The 19,679-nt window shown below is 37.9% G+C and overlaps 1 protein-coding gene across 1 annotated transcript in view; it reads right to left on the minus strand.

Moving 5' to 3' along the window:
* LOC115214425 (regulating synaptic membrane exocytosis protein 1-like) overlaps positions 1 to 19,679 on the minus strand; it is a 140,295-nt gene that overhangs the window by 84,527 nt on the left and 36,089 nt on the right. The gene's annotated exons all lie outside the window — the stretch shown is intronic.

A 19,679-nucleotide genomic window follows, 5' to 3' on the forward strand; every position in this document is an offset into this window, starting at 1 on the left:
CGTGTTGGCAGACGGAACAAGGTGTTGGCGATGGTAAGATCATGAGAGGCGCACGCTCGCAGGTGGAGCTGCCGTTGTTGTTGCACTTTCCGCTTCCTTGCTTTCCCAGTACGCGATGCCAGGCTTGGTGGTCAGTCCCGACACGGGCGTTAAAGTCCCCAAGGAGGATGAGCTTCTCAGGCTGGGCTGACGTGATGAGGGAGTCGAGTTCCTCATAGAAACTGTCCTTAACGTCTTCAGGGTTGGTCATGGTGGGGGCATAAGCGCTGATGATGGTCGCACTTGTTTCCAAGTGGGAGCTGCATCTTCATCAGCCGATCGTTGATACCCTCGGAGGAGCTTTCCAGTTTCCGCACGTGTACTGACTTGATGGCAAAACCAACACCAGCCTCACGACGCTCTTCGCTGCTGCGACCACTCAAAAAGAAAGTGTAGCCGCCGCCTGTCTCTGTCAGCTGTCTCTGGTCTATCCGCTTTGGTGTTGTCAAGCAGAGTTCTCATGTTCCAAGTTGCGAAAGTGAGCACCTTTGTTCGTTTTCTTTCTTTGTTTCGACCGCTTGGAAAGGATCCCCGCCAGCCGCGGTTTGCTGACCAGGGTGAGGTGAGGCAGGCTATGTTTAGGGCAACCTTTTCTAGCCCCGTCCTCATGCTGCGGAGGCGAGCAGAGCGATCCTGAAGAGGGCTGCTCGGTCACTCAGGAGGCTGCCGGACTCCACTGCTGCCTCAGTTCAGTGAGGGGCGACCACATGTCCTGAGCCGCCTGTGTGTGGGTTCACGACTGCAGCTCCCAGTGTATCTTCACCTGCTACTTCGCCGTTTCCCCATCGCCACAGGACTTTGTGATGTTGGTGTCATGATGTCATGACGTGCGCGTGACTTGGATTATAGTGAGGGTGACTTGCGCAGGATCAGCCTCACTTTCTCGTCCTGGTGCGCCGGATCCAGTGGCAAGACAAAGTCAAGACGGCTGGGGGTAAACCATGATGCAGGAGCTGCTGGAAGGTGGCACGCATGGCGCAATCCAACCGCCTTAGGGGCTCCACTCCGGATTTATGTAGGTTTTTGGATGGCCATTGACTCATGAGAGAGTTCCTCTGCCCTTTGACAGGTTTTGTTTTTAGTCCTGCTGGGTGTCCAAATCACCCTCCTCACCAAGAAATCTTATATAAAATTTTCAAATAAAAATGGTACTTCATATGGTTAAACACACAATTCAATCTAAAGGTTGCTTCTTCTATTGTAGGTATTTTTCTTATTATAAATTTCTCCAACGCAGACGCTATCAAATATTTAATAGGCGTAGGAGTGGCTATGTGGTAAGTATAGGAGTAAGAGTGGCTGTGTGGTAAGTATAGGCGTAGGAGTGGCTGTGTGGTAAGTAGCTTGCTTATGAACCACATGCTTCCGGGTTCAGTCCCACTGCGTGGCACCTTGGGCAAGTGTCTTCTACTATAGCCTCGGGCCGACCAAAGCTTTGTGAGTGGATTTGGTAGACGGAAACTGAAAGAAGCCCGTCGTATATATTTATATGTATATATATATGTGTGTGTGTGTATGTGTGTGTGTCTGTGTGTGTCTGTGTTTGTGTATCTATGTTTGTCCCCCCCCACCATCGCTTGACAACCGATGCTGGTGTGTTTACGTCCCCGTAACGTAGCGGTTCGGCAAAAGAGCCCGATAGAATAAGTACTAGGCTTACAAAGAATAAGTCCTGGGGTCGATTTGCTCGACTAAATGCGGTGCTCCAGCATGGCTACAGTCAAATGACTGAAACAAGTAAAAGAGTAAAAGACTGGTTCAGTTAATATTTCCTCCTAAAATTACCGTGAATTTTAATGAGCTTTCGCCTCTTCTTTCCATTCAAAACTTTAAAAAAATTAATGAGGATCCTCACTACCACAACAATCGTAACTGCATCAAACACTCCAGTCGTCCATCTCATTGCACAGTGAAGTAATCTGTCCATGCTGATCTATTCCACCTATTTACCGAAATACTTATTTTGGTGAAAATGCACAAAACTACATAATTTAATGCAAAAAACAAGCCTTCACATTTAAACATCATCAAGATGTAAAGCAGCATCATTTTCTGCATGAGTGGGTGTGGGGTAAGAAGCTTGCTTCCCGACTACATGATACCGGGTTCAGTACCACTGCGTAGCACCTTGGACAAGTGTCTTCTACTATAACCTCAGTCCGACCATAGCATTGTGAATGGATTTTGTAGACGGAAACTGAAAGAAGCCCGTCATATATATATACATATATATATATATATATATATATATATATATATATATATATATGTATGTGTGTGTGTGTGTGTGTGTGTGTGTGTATGTATGTATTTGCGTGTCTGTGTTTGTTCCTCCACTATCGCTTGACAAGTGATGTTAGTATGTTTGCGTTCTCGTAACTTGACGGTTCGGCAAAAGAGACCGATATGATAAACACTAGGTTTTCAAAGAATAAGTGTTGGAGTCGATTGGTAGACAAAAACTGAAAGAAGCCCGTCATAAACTGTATATATATATATATGTGTGTGTGTGTGTGTGTGTGTGTGTGTGTGTGTGTGTGTGTGTGCGCGCGTGTGTGTGTGTGCGCGCGCGTGTGTGTGTGTGTGTATGTTTTTGTGTGTCTATTTTTGTCCCCCCACCATCGCTTGACAACCGATGTTGGTGTTTTTTCCTGTAAACTAGAGGTTCGGCAAAAGAGACCGATAGAATAAGTACTAGGTTTACAAATACTTAGTGCTGAGGTCGATTTCTTCGACTAAAGGCGGTGCTACGCACTGAAACAAGTAAAAGAATAAAAAAATAAAAGAATTACTAGAGTTTAAAGGAAAGTCTTCTACAGTTTAAATTGGAAAATTACAAGCGCGAATCTTTCCACTAATTGATATCAATCTTCTTGGTTTTGACTATAGGGTTATTCCAACTAATGACTGCTTTATTCATCACAAATTTTGTTCTTCATAAGCGTTTATTCCACTAGGTTTTTATTAGAACCATTATTTATGTGTTTAAATTAAATATTAACATTTTAATTATATGACATATAAAGCTTCAGTCTCCGAACATTTTATATTTCACAACATATAATTAGTTGCATTTCCTTGCAACATGTCCATATTCTTAATTACTACATCCAATTATAACTGTTCTTCATGTATTTAGAACTGTATCATCACCTCTATTATTAATTTTGCTTTAATGATAATAGCACCGACATCGTTAGTTCACCAAAGAAAATGCTTAGCGGAATTTCGCCCGGCTTCACCTCCAGAGATCGAATTATGTCGCGCTCGACTTTCCATTTCGTCCTCTCGGGATCAATAAAATAAGAATCATTTGATCACTGGGGTCGATGTAATCAACCTACCCCTCACGCGAAATCATCATCATCATCATTATTATTATTATTATCATTATTCAATAGTCTTATTTTTATCACATGCTTTCACTGCACTACCAAGCGCAGCTCTGTGTGCCTTGGGTATGTGCTGTGGTTTGTTGTGGTGCACTTATTTTCACTCTATTGAAAGTGTTTACGTAGGATGTGTGCAATACCAATACCTAGTAGTGCTATTTCCTGTGTGTTATATATATTTGTTAGTCCTGGTGTTTTCGTTATGTATTTGTCTGACTGTTTTTCTATCATACCTAATGCGCCTACAATGATAGAAATTGTTTGTTTTTACGCACTTCATTCGAGTTAACTCTATTTCCAGATCATGGTATTTTGAAAGTTTATTATTATTATTATTATTATTATTATTATTTTTCCTTCTTTCTTCAAATTTTCTTCCATTTCTCGCCGTACACCTAGGGCAGAGAAACTCATTTATACATTCCCAGATTACACACGCAAATTCACAGGTAAAATATGTATTTAAAAAATAAATAAATGAATAAATTCATGGATGGATGTTGTTTTCACAGCGAAAATGCTCTTCTCAGTACATGAGCCGTTCCAGTTAACACGATTTTTTGCACTTCTTGTAGGGATGGTAAGCCTGGTATCATTTTCAAATAGATTTCAGTACCTTTTTTTTTTATCATTCCTAGAGATCCTACAATCACTGATACTGTAGTCGCCTTGAGATGCCTTATTATTATTATTACTATTATTATTATTGTTGTTGTTGTTGCTGTTCTTCTTCTTCTTCTGTTTATTATTATTATTATTATTATTATTATTATTATTATTATTATTACGAAGACGGCAAGTTTAAAGAAACGTTAGCATACCTGACAAAACGTTTAGCGGCATTTCTTCTGGCTTTACCTTCTAATAATCATGGAGTCAAATTAATATGACAAAAATCAGTCTGGTGCACCAAAACGTACGCTGCTGGGGAATACAGCACTGTAGACGTTGAATTCCCGAGGGAGGAGTTTGTAGTTTCAACGGCTGTATGAACAAGATTGATCAGGCCAAGGGATGGCGTAATTGATCAAAACGGATCACGGAAGTGTGAAATACGTATCGGATCACTCTGCCGGACTGCCCACAACTGTATGTGGCTGTTGAAGGCAGTATCATTAGGTATCATTTGCGTGATAACACCAACCATGTGAAAGTCCACAACGAAAGAGGAGAGAGATAGGACTCTCAATTCTGATGACACCGTCTCCACAGCAGCAACAGCGCCAACAGTACAAACAGCAGCAGAACCAACGATAGTGTGCGGCCACAATAGCAAGAAACACAGCTTCTTCAACAGTAAAACCCCTGACTGAGAAAGCAGCATTAAGAACACCAACAGTAGTAACAACAACAACAACCAAAACATTAAAAGAGGAAGCAATAGCAATAAAAACAACAAAAGAGGTACTGCCCTCAAGAGCCATCACACTGTCGACAGCAACACCAACTGAGTGGAGGCGCAATGGCCAAGTGGCTAGGGCAGCAAAGTCGCGGTCGTAAGAACAATTCCTAGACAGGGCATTGCGAATGTTTATTGAACAAGAACGCCTAAGCTCCATGAAGCTTCGGTGGGGAAGGGTGGTGAACCCCGTTGTACTCTTTCACCACAACTTTCTCTCACTCTTTCTTCCGACTTTTGCCACAAAGCAGAGGAAGCATGGTGTAACCCACTATGGTGTGGTAAACTTTCAGACCATTGCGAATCCTCTGTACCCCAGAATGGTTCAGCTCTCCACCCGTTAAAAGCCACTGTTTACGGAATGAAGAAAACAACGTAGCTTTCACGCCCGTGCAACCGCCAGTCTATCGCGTGTGGTGGGTGGATCTCCAAGTTGCCACACACATTCTTAGTAGCTTAGAGTAGGATCGAATTAGAAATTATTCTTTGTGGCTAACGGCGTGAGTCCTGATTAGAAGAAGAAGAAGAAGAAGAAGAAGAAGAAGAAGAAGAAGAAGAAGAAGAAGAAGAGAATTGAAAAGAGTACAAAGAAAAAATAGAAAAATTGATAAATCACGCCAACAAAAGTCGCTGGGAAGTTCAAACAGCAACAACGACACAACAAACCCATTTCCAACAACATCATTATAACTGTCAATACCACCTCACTGCAGGCACAGCCACCAGCAAACCAGAAGGTTTATGTTCCTATAACCTGTGTTAATTTTGTAACCCTTTCAAATGGAAGATAAGAAAGTTCATTTTTGGCACTTGACGCTTTGGGAACCAGACAAAAATTGCTGCAGCTCGGCTGGGATGTGTTACCCCACCCTCCATATTCACCAGATGTTGCTCCTTCGGATTTCCACTTATTCAGGTCTCTGCAGATTAGTCTTAATGGTAAAAATTTAAATTCTTTGGATGACGTAAAAAGATACCTTGGTGAATTCTTTGCCATGAAACCGCCTCAATTCTGGGAAGAGGGTATTTTCAAGTTAAAGGAAAGATGGAGATGCATTGTGCAACAAAATGGTTCATATTTGGTTGATTAAAAATGTAATAGCAAGTATTTATTCACCTTTTTCTCTCCTTTAAAAATCGGCATGAACTTTCCGGACAACCCAATACAAATAACAACATATACAGACATTACTAACAACGACTTCAACACCCTAATAAATATCACCCCATCACACATAAAAAGCCACTTAAACAACGGAAACATATACAAAACTATAAAAAACTAAATTCCTGATAGAGTAAAAAAAACTTCAGAGAGAGTATCTATAAAAGGAAACAGGGAACTGCTCGCGGTAATACCCATAATATACCAGAGAGCCGGGACACTGTCTCGCCCCAACAGATTAATTGAAGTCTTTTTCACTTTCTTTCTCCTGTTGAATATGGCGTTACTCAGAATGGGCAGTGTAAATGCACTTGGAACTGGATCATCTTAGAAGTTGGGCTAACTGCTCAAAGCTTCGCTAGATGGAAATATTGTGGTCATCAACGAGAAAATCTCCGATCCTTCGCACCTGTTTTCGGTGGATACCAAAACTATCTCCAAGTCATCCGAGACTGAGAGACGGAATTGTTGCTTTCTTAATTCGAAGTGGTTTGAATCTCGCGATATAGATTTTCTTCTTGAACTCGCAAGGTAAGGTGATGCCATAGGACATGACCAGCAGTGAAGGCAATACCTTCGAAGTAGTAGTTGATTACGGGGGTCAGGCGATCAAATTTCTTTATGCGTCTAAAGTGCTTCCTAAGAACATCCAGCTCCTTATTGCTTGTATGAGACTGGAAAAGTATTTTGGACGCATGCTTAGACTGTGTCGAATATCTGATATCGACTTAGACTATTATACGATAGTAGTTTAATCATCTGGAATAGTACACTAATAGATCAGGTGTACCATAGGAAATGAATCTACTCCCTTTTTGCATGTTTATTCTTGTTTTAAATGCATAATTACACATGTTCGTACATAGATATATGCACATGAGTAACGATCGATATTGTCACCACTCGCCTCAGCTGCAACCATAGAAACTATTCTGCTAATCGATGTAAGTGGCATGGGTAGGCTTTTGTGGAGGAAGTAGAAACTATATTTTATGACTACTGAATTGGCAGAGATCGCCAAAAGATAGTAAAGCATTAGAAATAATAGAATCAAAACGACAGATTTCCACTGGCAAAAAAATATATATGTATATAAAATTTCCTCTGATAAATTCTAGCTATCACTTTATCAGTTGTTATATAGATAGCTTAACAATCAGCTGAAATACATTTTGATTCTTAAGTGCTGTTCAGACAATGTTTGCAACTGCAATATGCAATGATTAACTGCCTAACTATATATATATATATGTGTGCGTGTGTGTGTGTGTGTGTGTGTGTGTGTGTGTGTGTGTGTGTGTGTGTGTGTGTGTGTGTGTGTAAGCATGTTTAAGTGCATTGTGTTTTTAAATCTTGCACTTAGACTAAGATAAATCCCTGATAAATACACATCCACACAATGTTTCTCCAGTTATAAAATGGGTGAGAACTGTAAATCAATCGTGACGTATAGCCACAAGTCGTGACAGTATATAAGAAATTCGTTTCGCAAACGATAAGGTCCGAATTTAGATCACACATTGAGAATCTTTGAGCAAGTTCATCTATCGTAGCTTCGGGTTGCTCCAAATCCTGAGTGCATCTAAGAAGACAGAAACTGTATTTAAGGCGGCAAGCTGGCAGAAACGTTAGCACGCCGGGCGAAATGCTCAGCGGTATTTCGTCTGCCGCTACGTTCTGAGTTCAAATTCCACCGAGGTCGACTCTGCCTTTCATCCTTTCGGGGTCGATTAAAAAAGTAACAGTTACGTACTGGGGTCGATATAATCGACTTAATCCGTTTGTCTGTCCTTGTTTGTCCCCTCTGTGTTTAGCTCCTTGTGCGTAGTAAAGAAATAGGTATTTCGTCTGCCGCTACGTTCTGAGTTCAAATTCCGCCGAGGTCGACTTTGTCTTTCATCCTTTCGGAGTCGATTAAATAAGTACCAGTTACGCACTGGGGTCGATGTGCTTGACTTTATCCGTTTGCCCGCCCTTGTTTGTCCCCACTGTGTGTAGCCCCTTGTGGGCAGTAAAGAAATAAGAAGCTGTATAGAAGCCAGTCAAATGGGAGGGGATTGCACATGATTCACTGATGTAGCTTTTTCCATGTCTGCGTCACAGTGATCCTGCCAGAAAATTACGTTGAGCGTGGAAAGCTCAGTCATTTCGCACTCCAACTCAACCAGCAAACTACTCAGCTGATTGATACATGAACGCTCATACATCAAAATCGACATCATTATTGTCTGCTCAAACTTATTCTAGTGCCTTAGATGAATTGCATTTCCAAATTACTAACTACCTATTGTCTATGAATTGCTACTTGATGTTGATCAGTCCTTTAAAAGGATATTTCATATGCTGTTAATGATATAAATATTTCTAGAAATACGTTTAAGCAATGCAGATAAGAAGATAGGCAAAATATGCAAGGTGATGTCAATGAATGAAGACAAAGGCAAGATATGGTATTACTCTATGCAAGCTGATTGTTTTTATTATATTTCGGGAAAGCTTCCCTTTATCAAATATACGATAGTATACAATCCATGAGTCTATAGAAACGTCCTTAGCATTGACTGGCTAATCCGGTGCGTTGTCACGTATATTCTGTTTTAAAAAGTGAACATAAGCGCAGGGGTGGATGTATGATAAAGAAGCCTACTTTGAAAGGCAACCATGCGGTTTCTAGCCTTGAGCCAGCCATATCCGGTGAGTGGATTTGGTAGGTGGGAACAGTGTGAGTGCCCACCGTGTATATATATATATATATATATATATATATATATATATATATGAAAAAACAAGTAAAAAATAGAAAATGCTAAAATAATTTTATAGTGAACATTTCAGTACCGTTTCGGTCATTTTGAGACCTTTTCAACTGTAACGATTAAATAATTAATTTAGAAAAATTAGAAGAAAAGTTTTCTTAAAAGAATATTTCTATAGTAGTGTTCAGATTTAAGTGGCATTCTGCCTTTCTCTGACTCCCTTGTTTGCACTTGTGTGTTCGAGGTAGTTGTGAGTTCTTGGTAGGGTAGTAGAGGGAAGGCTGGTGAGGAAAGGGGGGTGGGAGAATATGGGAGTGCCCTGATGGTCGTATTTTGAATGGTCAGTGGCGGCTGGCAGTCTCAGTTCAATTCAGGAGAATATTTATATTGACAGGCTTGTTTATAGAATTAGCGTAGGTGTTATACTAAAAAACATTAGTGACAAACTTAAGGGGTAGGGGGTGGAGAAGAAGAAGAAGAAGAAGAAGAAGAAGGAGAAGGAGAAGGAGAAGATGATGGTGATGGTGGTGATGATTATGACGACGATGATGATGATAACGATGATGATGAAGAAGAAGGAGGAGAAGGAGAAGATGGTGGTGATGATGGTGGCGATGATGATGACGCCGATGATGATGATAACGATGATGATGAAGAAGAAGAAGAAAAAAAAAAACAGAGAAGGGAGAATATGAATGGGTGTAAATATAGCTATGAAGGGCTGATTAGTAATGGATTCTATGGAGTGTAGTATTTGTGTGTGTATATATATTTTTTTCTTTTATTCTAAAGTTGAGGTATATTAATTGTTTGTCGTAGACCCGTTAAGAAGTGGCTTGTATTTTGTAATAAAGAGATTTTCTTTACTTATTCTTTGTCTCGAGGTTGTATCGTCCCTAAATTGGTAGAGGGGGAAAATTCTGAAGTTTGGTGTTTTTTTGTTGGCGCAAGTATCTATGTGTTGGCTAAAAGCTATTTTTCTGTTTTGGGGAATTTTTATCTGGGATCTGTGCAGGGCCATTCGTTTACGCAAACCATTTTTTGTTTGGCCTATGTACTGCTCTTGACACCCGGAGCAGGTTAGTGAGTATATTAGGTTCTCCGAAGCACATGTGAAGTTGCTTTTCACTGTAAACCGTTGTCCCTGTTTGAAGGAGAACTCAGAACCCTCGATTAGATAGTCGCATATCCCGCAATTGGGTCTTCCACATTTTTTTACTGTCGGCTTCTGTGTTGAAGAGTGAATTCGGGCTTGTGTAAGGAGACTTTTCATGGATCTAGGCTGTCTTTTGCTTTTTATGATCGTGTGTGTTTGGAGGATTGTGTTAATTCTGTGGTCTTTTTTTAGGAGGGATATGTTGTGGAGGATGGTGTCGAAGGCTTCGTTATTGAGAGGGTTGTGTGTGGAGATGTATGGTAAGGCTTTTGGTTGTAAGTTTTTCTTTGATTTGGGATGTCTCAGTTCCTTGATGTTAAGTTGAAGGGCACGTTGAATGCACTTGTCAATAAGTGAAGGTGGATAGTTCCTGGTGATTAGGGTATCTTTTAGTTCTTGTAGTCGTGTGTCTCTGGTGTTTGCGTTAGAGACTATAGTGCATATCCTTTTTGCTAGATTGAAGGGGATATTCATCCTGGTGTGTCTGGGGTGGCATGAATTGAATGGAAGATATTGCTTAGAGTCTGTAGGCTTATAGTATATGTCTGTTTCTATTATATTATTAGCTTTCTTAATGAGGATATCGAGGAAGGGGAGTTGTTGTTGGCTATATTCCATCGTGAATTGGATGTTTACGTCCAGTCCGTTTAAAATTTTCTGGAATTCTATGAGTTTTTCTATATTTTTATGCCAAAGGATGAAACAGTCATCTAGATATCTCTTCCAGTTGTTTTCTATGTAGATGGAGAAAGGGCTGCCATATCTTTCTAGAACCTTACGATACAGACTGATCTCTAGGTATCCTATGACTAGGTTGGCAAAGGAGGGGGCCATTCGTGTACCCATCGCAGTCCCCGATTTTTGTCGGTAGAAGTTGTCATTGAAGGCGAAGAAGTTATTTTCCAGGATGAATTTAACCCCTTCTATCACAAATTCTTTTTTGATGCGGTGTGGTAGTTCGTTGGCGTGATTCTCTAGCCAGAATTGGATTGCCTCTAGTCCTAGGTTGTGGGGGATATTGGAGTAGAGGTTGACTACATCGAAGGATACCAGTATGGTGTTTTTGTTTATAGTATTCGGTAGGTGATTAGCATATCTAAGTCGTCCCTTATATAGCTTTTGACATGTTTGAGGAGTGGTTTTAACAGGGTGTCTAAAAAGTTACTGAGGCGGTGGGTTTCGCATGCGGACCTGCTATTATGGGTCTCAATTTGAGGTCATTAGGATTAGGGACTTTAATTATTTTGTCTGTAGCTATCTTGCATGCGTTGCTTATTTTTTCACTTTTGTGGATCTTAGGTATACCGTAGAATTGGCTAGTTTTACTTGTGAAATTGGTCATATAATCATATTCTCTGTCGGTGAGCCCTGCTTTGTATGGGTTTAATATGGATTTTAGTTCCCTCATTATTTTTTGTTGACTGTAGTTTTGTGCCTTTTCATAGTATGTTGTGTCTTCCAGCATAGAAAGTACCAAAGTTATGTAAAATGTCGTATCCATTAAGACAACAGCACTCCCTTTATCGGCCTCTTTGATTGTTATTGTTTTATCTAGTTTTAATTTATATATATATATATATATTATATCGTTAAACCGGTCGGGTTTTTGACGCTCGGGTCGATCTAATTAATTGTATTTAAGACAAACCTCTGCTGATGATTTATAGATGTGTATGTAAGTAAAATTACATATTACATTAGTAATGAAACAATTTGTTCAGGGTCAATCTATTTATTCGTTGTGCTGAATTTTATTTTATTTGAGAACATAATCTTTGTGGAGAATGGCGATTTGACTAGCATGTTGACTGTCCACTTTTCGTGTTCAGTCCTTAATTGGTATATATATATATATGATGTATGTATGTATGTATATATGTATGTATGTATGTACGCATGTATGTATGATTGCGTCCACTCTATTGTTTGAACTATCGGTGTTTATATCCCTGTAACTTAGCGCTTCGGTACAAAACGGACAGAATAAGCGTCAGACTTTAAAGAAATATGTACTATGGTTGATTTATTTAATTAAAACCTTCAAGGAAATGCCCCAGCATAGTCGCTGTCAAAATACTGAGACAAGCACAAGATAAGAGTAATTCATATCACAGTAACATCCTCATTTTGTAATTTATTCCAAATTCGTCACCACGAACATAAACACTTAGTTTAACACTTCATAAAACGCATTATTTATGGTACTGGCTAGTAATATGCATAGGCTTGCTGGCATATAATTAGCAAGTTAGTCGTGATGTCGCTAAAGAGTCAACGTATTCTGCAAGTTAAATAATGTCTTTTTTTATGTGTCGCCGGTAATGTTTTGGACGTGAGATGGCGACGGTGGAGGTGAAACGCTTAAGTGGAATGTAGCATTTTAATTCATCTAAACCAGAATGAGGATACGGTAAATTGGTTGTGTAGCAACGGTAAGCGTCAGAGATTTTATTTTCAAATTTGACTCGATTCAAGCAAAAAATAAATGAAATGAAATAAAATAAAGCAGAAAAAGCTGATAGAGAGAAATGTAAATGAAAATCGTCTGCCAAGTGACAAGTATAATAATAGCAACTGAAAATCTGTCTTAAAAATTTATACAAAGTTATAGAAATAGTAATGAAAGGAGCTTAAAGACATCAAGAATTGACTTTTAGAAGTTTGAAGATTGGTAAGAAGTTATATAGTTTCCCTATTAACTTATACTTGTTTAAATTACTGAATTGTGGTCATGCTGTGGCATCATTCTCAAGGCCTTAGCCAATCACTAATACCGCATTAATTGTTTCATCGATTTATATTTATCAAATGACTATTCCCCACCATATTGACAGAAGTTTTAGACATGAATAAAGGAATACAGAAACACACATATAAAGTATCAAAATTATCGGCGTGAATAAATAACACGTAAATAAATGTGAAAGCAAAGTGCAATTATTTATTTGGTTGTCAATGAGCGATTAAGGAAGCTAACGTGCTTTTAACGTTTCGAGACTCAGCTTCTTTTTTAAAACATTAATTTGAAGGAAAATGCTTAGTTGAAGGAAAGTAATTGTGAGAAAGGGGAAAATATGCATTTGGTCTGTGCCGGGTTATGTTCGAAATGGTGGAGGTCGAATGCCCAGACGTGAAATAGAAAAAATGAGATCTCATATATGGTAGTATCAAAGAAGGAAACTGTCTGAATCATACTTGCGGATGTGACCGACTCTCGTTTGCTACTAATATAGTTTGTTATTTTTAACAGTGCATCTATAAATGATATTATCCCCGGGCAAGTATCGAAACTAATTTGCTTTTCGCAATGTAGCTGTATGGTACTCAGATGATTATTTTAAACTAATGCTGCTACAATATTGCATACAAAGAATTTTCATTCAGCCGAGCTGCTAATTTCCACATCAGGAATTTTTCAATCACCGTTTTGCTTTATCAGTAGCGATAGATTTTCTCTTGTCACGTGGCTGGCCAAGACTCGTGATATCTTGCACTCTCACGGCCGCTGCTAGACTTCTTAGTCTAATACCACAGTGCGTCCATAAAGGATATTATCTCCGGGTGAATACTATAGTAATTTTGTTTTTCGTGATGTATCTGCAATAAACATGATACATAGATGGCTATATATATATTTGCACCTAGAAAGTTCTCCTTCGAGGCACAAGTCCGGGCAAAGTTGTTTGCAGAAGACCAACAGTCGCCCATGCATACCAGTCTCTCTTCTCCATGCCACCGATGTTGCCCATGAAAGAGGCAAAGGCCGAAGCAGTTCTAAAGTTGAATGAACTGGGGCAACATGAAAATATAGAAAATTACAATTTTTAAATCTCACAACGTGAGATATTCAGCAACAGTACCTTGTAGTAAAGATTGTTTGCCAAAATAACATGGCAGTCCTGGTTTAGGACTAATGTTGTTGTAATTTAGCCCCAGGAGACATCGTCTCCAGCTGGCTATAAGACACGATCTATGTCCTTATATTTTCGAACAAGGGAATCTAGCACCCCTACTCAGCTCAAAACAATATCTGTGTATTGCGATTTCTGAGTTATTTCCCTTCATCAACACCGAATAATTACTCGTCTAGAGATGGCGCTGCCAAACTCCCATTCAAAATATATAGTTGTCAAAGTGACAACTAATCGCTGATATATAAATTTATAAATCCGTGACTAGTTGTCACTTTGAAAACTATATATTTCGAACGGGAATTTGGCAGCGCCACCTCTAGCCGAGCAATTATCCTATGCTGATGAAGAGAAATAACCCAGAAATCGCGATACACAGATACTGTTTTGAGCCGAGTGGGGGTGCTAGATTCCCTTATTTGAAAATAGGACACAGATCGTGTCTTATAGCCAGCTGGAGACGATGTCTCCTGAGGCTAAATTACAACAACATTAGCCCTAAACCAGGACTGCCATGTTATGCTGGCAAACAATCTTTACTATGAAAATATAGTGTCTTGCTCATGAATACAATACACACCCCGATCTGGAAATCGAACTCACAACCTCACGATTGTAAACCTGACGTTGTAACCATTGAGACATACGGCTCCAGTGTGCGCGCGCGCATGAGCATGCACGTAATATAACAGACCAGACAATAACAGATTTTAAATTTGCCTAGATTCAAGTTGGTCCAAAATGTGATGCTTCTTTCTGGACCTCGTATTCGTTCCTGAACAATTAGTTTTCAGCACAAAATTTAAATATGTAAATTGAAATCAAACATTTAGCGATGCTATTTGGAAGATGTTAATAGAGCTATCTCCTCTCAAACAACAACGTCATTTTTAATGAAATACAGAACTTAATGCAAAAGAGTGTGTAATGCACATCTAACTGGATCATATAGTCACCAGGAATTAACAGTGACATTTCGCATAAAAGCCACGATCATATTTGATTATGCTGCGTCAGTGTTAAAGGATTTTATTGATTATTCTTCGCCTTGAGACCTTCCTGTCACTTTTTAAGACAGCATGTACCATTGTGCTATTATAATATGGCTTACAAACACTGAGAGATTAGAACTAAACATACAGAAGAGCAATTTATTTCGCAAAACTGTCTATTATTCTTTATCCTTTGAGTCAATAAACATGTTAAAATCTGTTGGATAGCAAGATGATTTAACCGAAAGCTTTAGGAATATACTTAATGATGACATTTAATATCAATCTGTCCATATATGTCTCTATGCCTTTCTCATGTTATATATATATATGTATGTATGTATGTATGTATGTATGTATGTATGTAATTATGTATGTATGTATGTACGTATCAACTTGTTTACAAATATAGCTTAGTGTGATATATTTGTTAGCTGTAGGCATAAGTGAGAAATATATCATAATGGAATAATTTAATTCTTTCACACGTGCAACACAGGCAACTTAGTAATTCTGGATTGCATTAATTCATCATGTCCATCCTCAGATGAATACGTTTGTTAAAGCCGGATTAATGTTATGAATTATAATATTTGGGGTTTCAATTTCGTCTCTATTGATTTTTATCAGCAATAATCATTGCAAATACACTTCTAATGTGACACAGTAGTTATAATAGGGATATCTTTTGGGTAATTGACCATTAATGTTATGTATGTGTCAAGGAGAGAATGATGGAAACAGAACGTAAAAGCCGATGTAAAAGAGCTTTTGTGCTGTCATCAACCTTCAGGAAATACTAAAATTTCACTAGAATTGCATGCCAGCATCTCGACAAATAAGTAAGGCGAGAGAACATTGGATAATCAATTCTTAGAAATGCTATACCACAAAGAAAGAATAGTCGTGGCTTGCACGCTTTTAACCATAATACAAGATTAAGGCAACTTAATGCTAAACAAGTAGTAGCACACGTGAAATAGAGAAATATAACGATCTTACTTAAAATCAGTTATATTTTGGGCCAGCCAATGAAACATAATTTATGTAACAGGCAAGGCCAAAAATGGATTACAGCCTTCAAAAACCTTTAAACTTTCATAATGATGCAAAAACCTCGAGACATAATTCAGAATAAATGAATAAAGTAAAGATATTATTTTCAGGTCAAAGTTTGGATATATGCTGCTTGGTTAAGAAATTTTATTGGCACCTACGATGTTATGACTTGACTCGACTATGTGACGCCCTGAGTTCATCAATACAGTGTAAGTGGAATTTAGTATGCGGAACCCGGAACGATGTGATTGAGAAGCAAGATTCTTAGCACACAGCCACCCCTGTACATATTCTATATCTATAAAACAGTCCTTGGACGAAAATTGTATGCACATTTTGCTTTGACGGTTAATAGCGGTCAAACCGAGGCTAGGATCGAGCTGAAAATTGGCAGGGATACTAAATGTGTGGTGAGGATGAGACCTGCGATGGTTAATATTCGCCAGCTATATAGATGTGGTTGCTATGGCAAAAAAGTGATTTTTTATCGTTTCAAGGGGGCCTAGTGCCCCTCTAGGTTTGTGAGATTGGCTTTTAATGCCCAGCGACATGTACTGCAGGCTGTTGTGCTTTACAAGCACACATTTTGTCGCGAAATTCCGGCGACTAGGAAACGATTTTTCATTGTGAAAAAACGAATACTTTTTGCCCTCATTTTCTTTTTAATCTTTTTATAAAAGTGAAAGGATTTCGTGTATTTATTTCTGTTGTCCACTTTCGACGGTGATTCATTTGTTTTGGAAAACTATACCTGATGAATATCCAATACCAAACTATCTTAATCTACATATTGAAACTGCATTAAACTTTGTCAAGCTTACCTTTGCCTATTCTGAGTTATTTGAAAGGGGATGTTCCCTTCCCTCTCTTCTGATTGTTGATACCTTTTTTTTTACCTTTGATACCGTTGCTTCACTTTAAGGATGCTTCTTTACCCAGCCATTATGGTATTTCGATTGCTGTCCATTGTTTCAAATAGGTTTTAGCATTGTCATTCTAGCCTTTTTTAAACACTCACATATGATTCGTCCCAAAAAATTCGTCCCTTTAAATAAGAGTTTTGCTTCCACTAGCGAAAGCTATACGTATCTTTCAGGGAGCTCCATACCAATTTAACTTTATGCAGCATTCGCTGTTAGTTTATGTGCACGCTATGTGGGAAGATAGAATAAAGGGGCTTTTGTTAGCTTTTCTCTCCGAAAAAAAAATAGCCCCCTTTGCTGTTGAAAAAATAAACTTACAGAGGGGAAGTTTCAACATCTTCCTTCAATTTCCTTACAGCATTTATGTGGCTGTTTCTGACAAGAAATTTCGCTTTCATATAAAGCAACTATATTTTGTAAACATAATCCGTAATCTACTCCCAAAACACTTCAGTAGCTCTACTTTACATCGCTTGCAAACTAATATGTTCTATGATAATCAAAGTGCAACGACCTCCACAATAACCAGTCTTCACTTTGATTTTCTGTTCCTAGGTTAATCAGAAACAGATTGCCATGCTACACATAAACCTTCTTGGTAGTTCAATTATTTGGTGAAAAAAATACCACGAAAGCAACTTAAATCGTCCAAAGGACGGGTGGGTTTGCTAGTATATTATAAAATCTTGCTTGGTTTCTGTTATTAATCATATTTCTGCATGCGCAATTCGACTAACACGTTTTCACGACTCTCAAACTATTAATATTGATTTTCTAAAGCCTTAAATTATATTTTTAAAATCTCTTTGAGAAACACTGGATTAGGATACTATAGAATAGTGGAATATCAAAAGATACAATTGACAGCTTCAACATAATGTTCTGAGTTGGGAATTATTGAAAGAATTGGCAAGCGTGATAAAAGCATTGACATTTCAGCGTTATAGAAGAATGTTATTGAACTCAGGGTTAATTTTATTCAAACTATTGTTGTTATTGTTATTTATTTTGTTTTTGTTTTACACCGAATCAACTTTAATGCAGCGAATCTATTATCAAAGGCGTCCACCAATGATCATTTTGTTTCTAGAATTATCTATGGTTATAGGACCTAATGTATCCATTGGCATCTTATTTTTAAAATGGTGGGATGTGAATTGATTGAAATTCGGCTGCTATTTTTAGTAGATCAAGTCTCACATGGAGGTGTCTTTCTTGGTACGCACAGACAACGATCTCGTTGGTTATAAAAGTTCTATAATAAGTGTGACAGCATTTTAGAGGTGCACAGTCTGGTAGAGTTGATACTGTCAAGAGCTAAATGTTTCATTAATAAACTGAACGCTGTTTTTTATATTGGTTATTACAAAATTAAAATTGTAAATAAACCCATTATTATCATTTTCCACCAAGTCATACAATGTTTGTAGAATATAAACAAGTTAAAGAAAATTAATGGTATATATAGACAAAAACCATCCCTTAAAGTTCGTATGCCATTAAGAGAAGAAAATAGCGGTGTTTCGAGCTGAACTTTTTGCCTCAGAGAGAAAGATATTTAATTTTGTTTAAGTATTTAAAAAATGTTTCTCTTTCCTTATAGCATATAGATTTATTTCAAATTTACACCACTACCTCTCTATAGTATTTATAAAGAGGTTTATGACTTCAAATGAAATTATTATTTATTTGAAAAATATAAAACGAAATTGCCTCATTGATTTCGGTCACGGAAGTGCGACGTAAAGTTGATACATCATGAAGTTAACGAAGACTTATGTGTCTTTAAGTGATTAAAAATAGATTCTTTTAATGCAATTGCTTCAGCCTCAATACAAACTCAGTTTAAGTCCCTTACATATGGAGTACATCTGAAATTTCACTGGTAACTTTTTATATTTAGAACTATTTTGCTTTACACTATGTAACAACTTCATTAAATTTTAAAATAGACCCATTTTTAAAACCATTGGTCATCATCCAATCCAAACAACACGTCTACCGCAAGTAATCACTAAATAATCACAATCTTAAAATTCCCAAAGTTTTATTACTTATAAAATATAATAAATTAGATATTCTGGTAGATATTTTATTTTATTCACTGTTTATTGTTTTTTTTTCATTTCCGCTGATTGATTTATTAAAATCAATATTTAAAAAACTCCAAATTAGAAGGGAAACCTGTACTGGTCAGTCAACATGGTAGAAATGGCAGCAAAATTATTCTCAAATCATAAATAAAATCTTAAAAAATGAAGAACATATATAGTGCAGGGTTGGCCAATCTGAGGTTATGCGGCCCGCTTGATACTGTCTTGAAATGGGTTTATTTAAACAAACATTTAAAAAATTTTATCGAAAATTAAAGATTGTAATGAAAAGTAAAAAAGAAAAATACTACTGATTTTTCAACAATAGTATTTTTATGCTGAATCAATGATCTTTCATTCATTATTGTAATAATAGCATGAGAAAGCAAAATGCTTTCAATTGTGTCATTATACAAGCGGCCCTCAAAAAACTCTCTGTGATTAAAGTGGTGTGCAATGTAATTCGAGTTAGCCAGGCATGGTATAGTGCCATGGCTTGCATTTTTATTCTTAATACGTTTCAGTAGATTGGAACATGAATGTGCTAATCGCTGATCTGTTTCTTAATAAACACATTTTCTTTTACGATAAATGTTGTGCGCTTCTAAAGCAATTCATTAGCGGAAATGATTCTGAGACAGCCGGTGTTTCGACATCATTGTGTCTCATCAGTCAGAGGCAACACGAGTCGATACCCTTGTTCATAACCCTTGTGAATAAACTGTTAGCTCATATCTGTGAAACGAGAATATATCGTCATATGCACGATAAACAGTGAGAATCAAAACGATGAC

This window comes from Octopus sinensis, linkage group LG7, assembly GCF_006345805.1.
Source record: "Octopus sinensis linkage group LG7, ASM634580v1, whole genome shotgun sequence".
NCBI classification, from domain to species: Eukaryota; Metazoa; Mollusca; class Cephalopoda; order Octopoda; family Octopodidae; genus Octopus; species Octopus sinensis.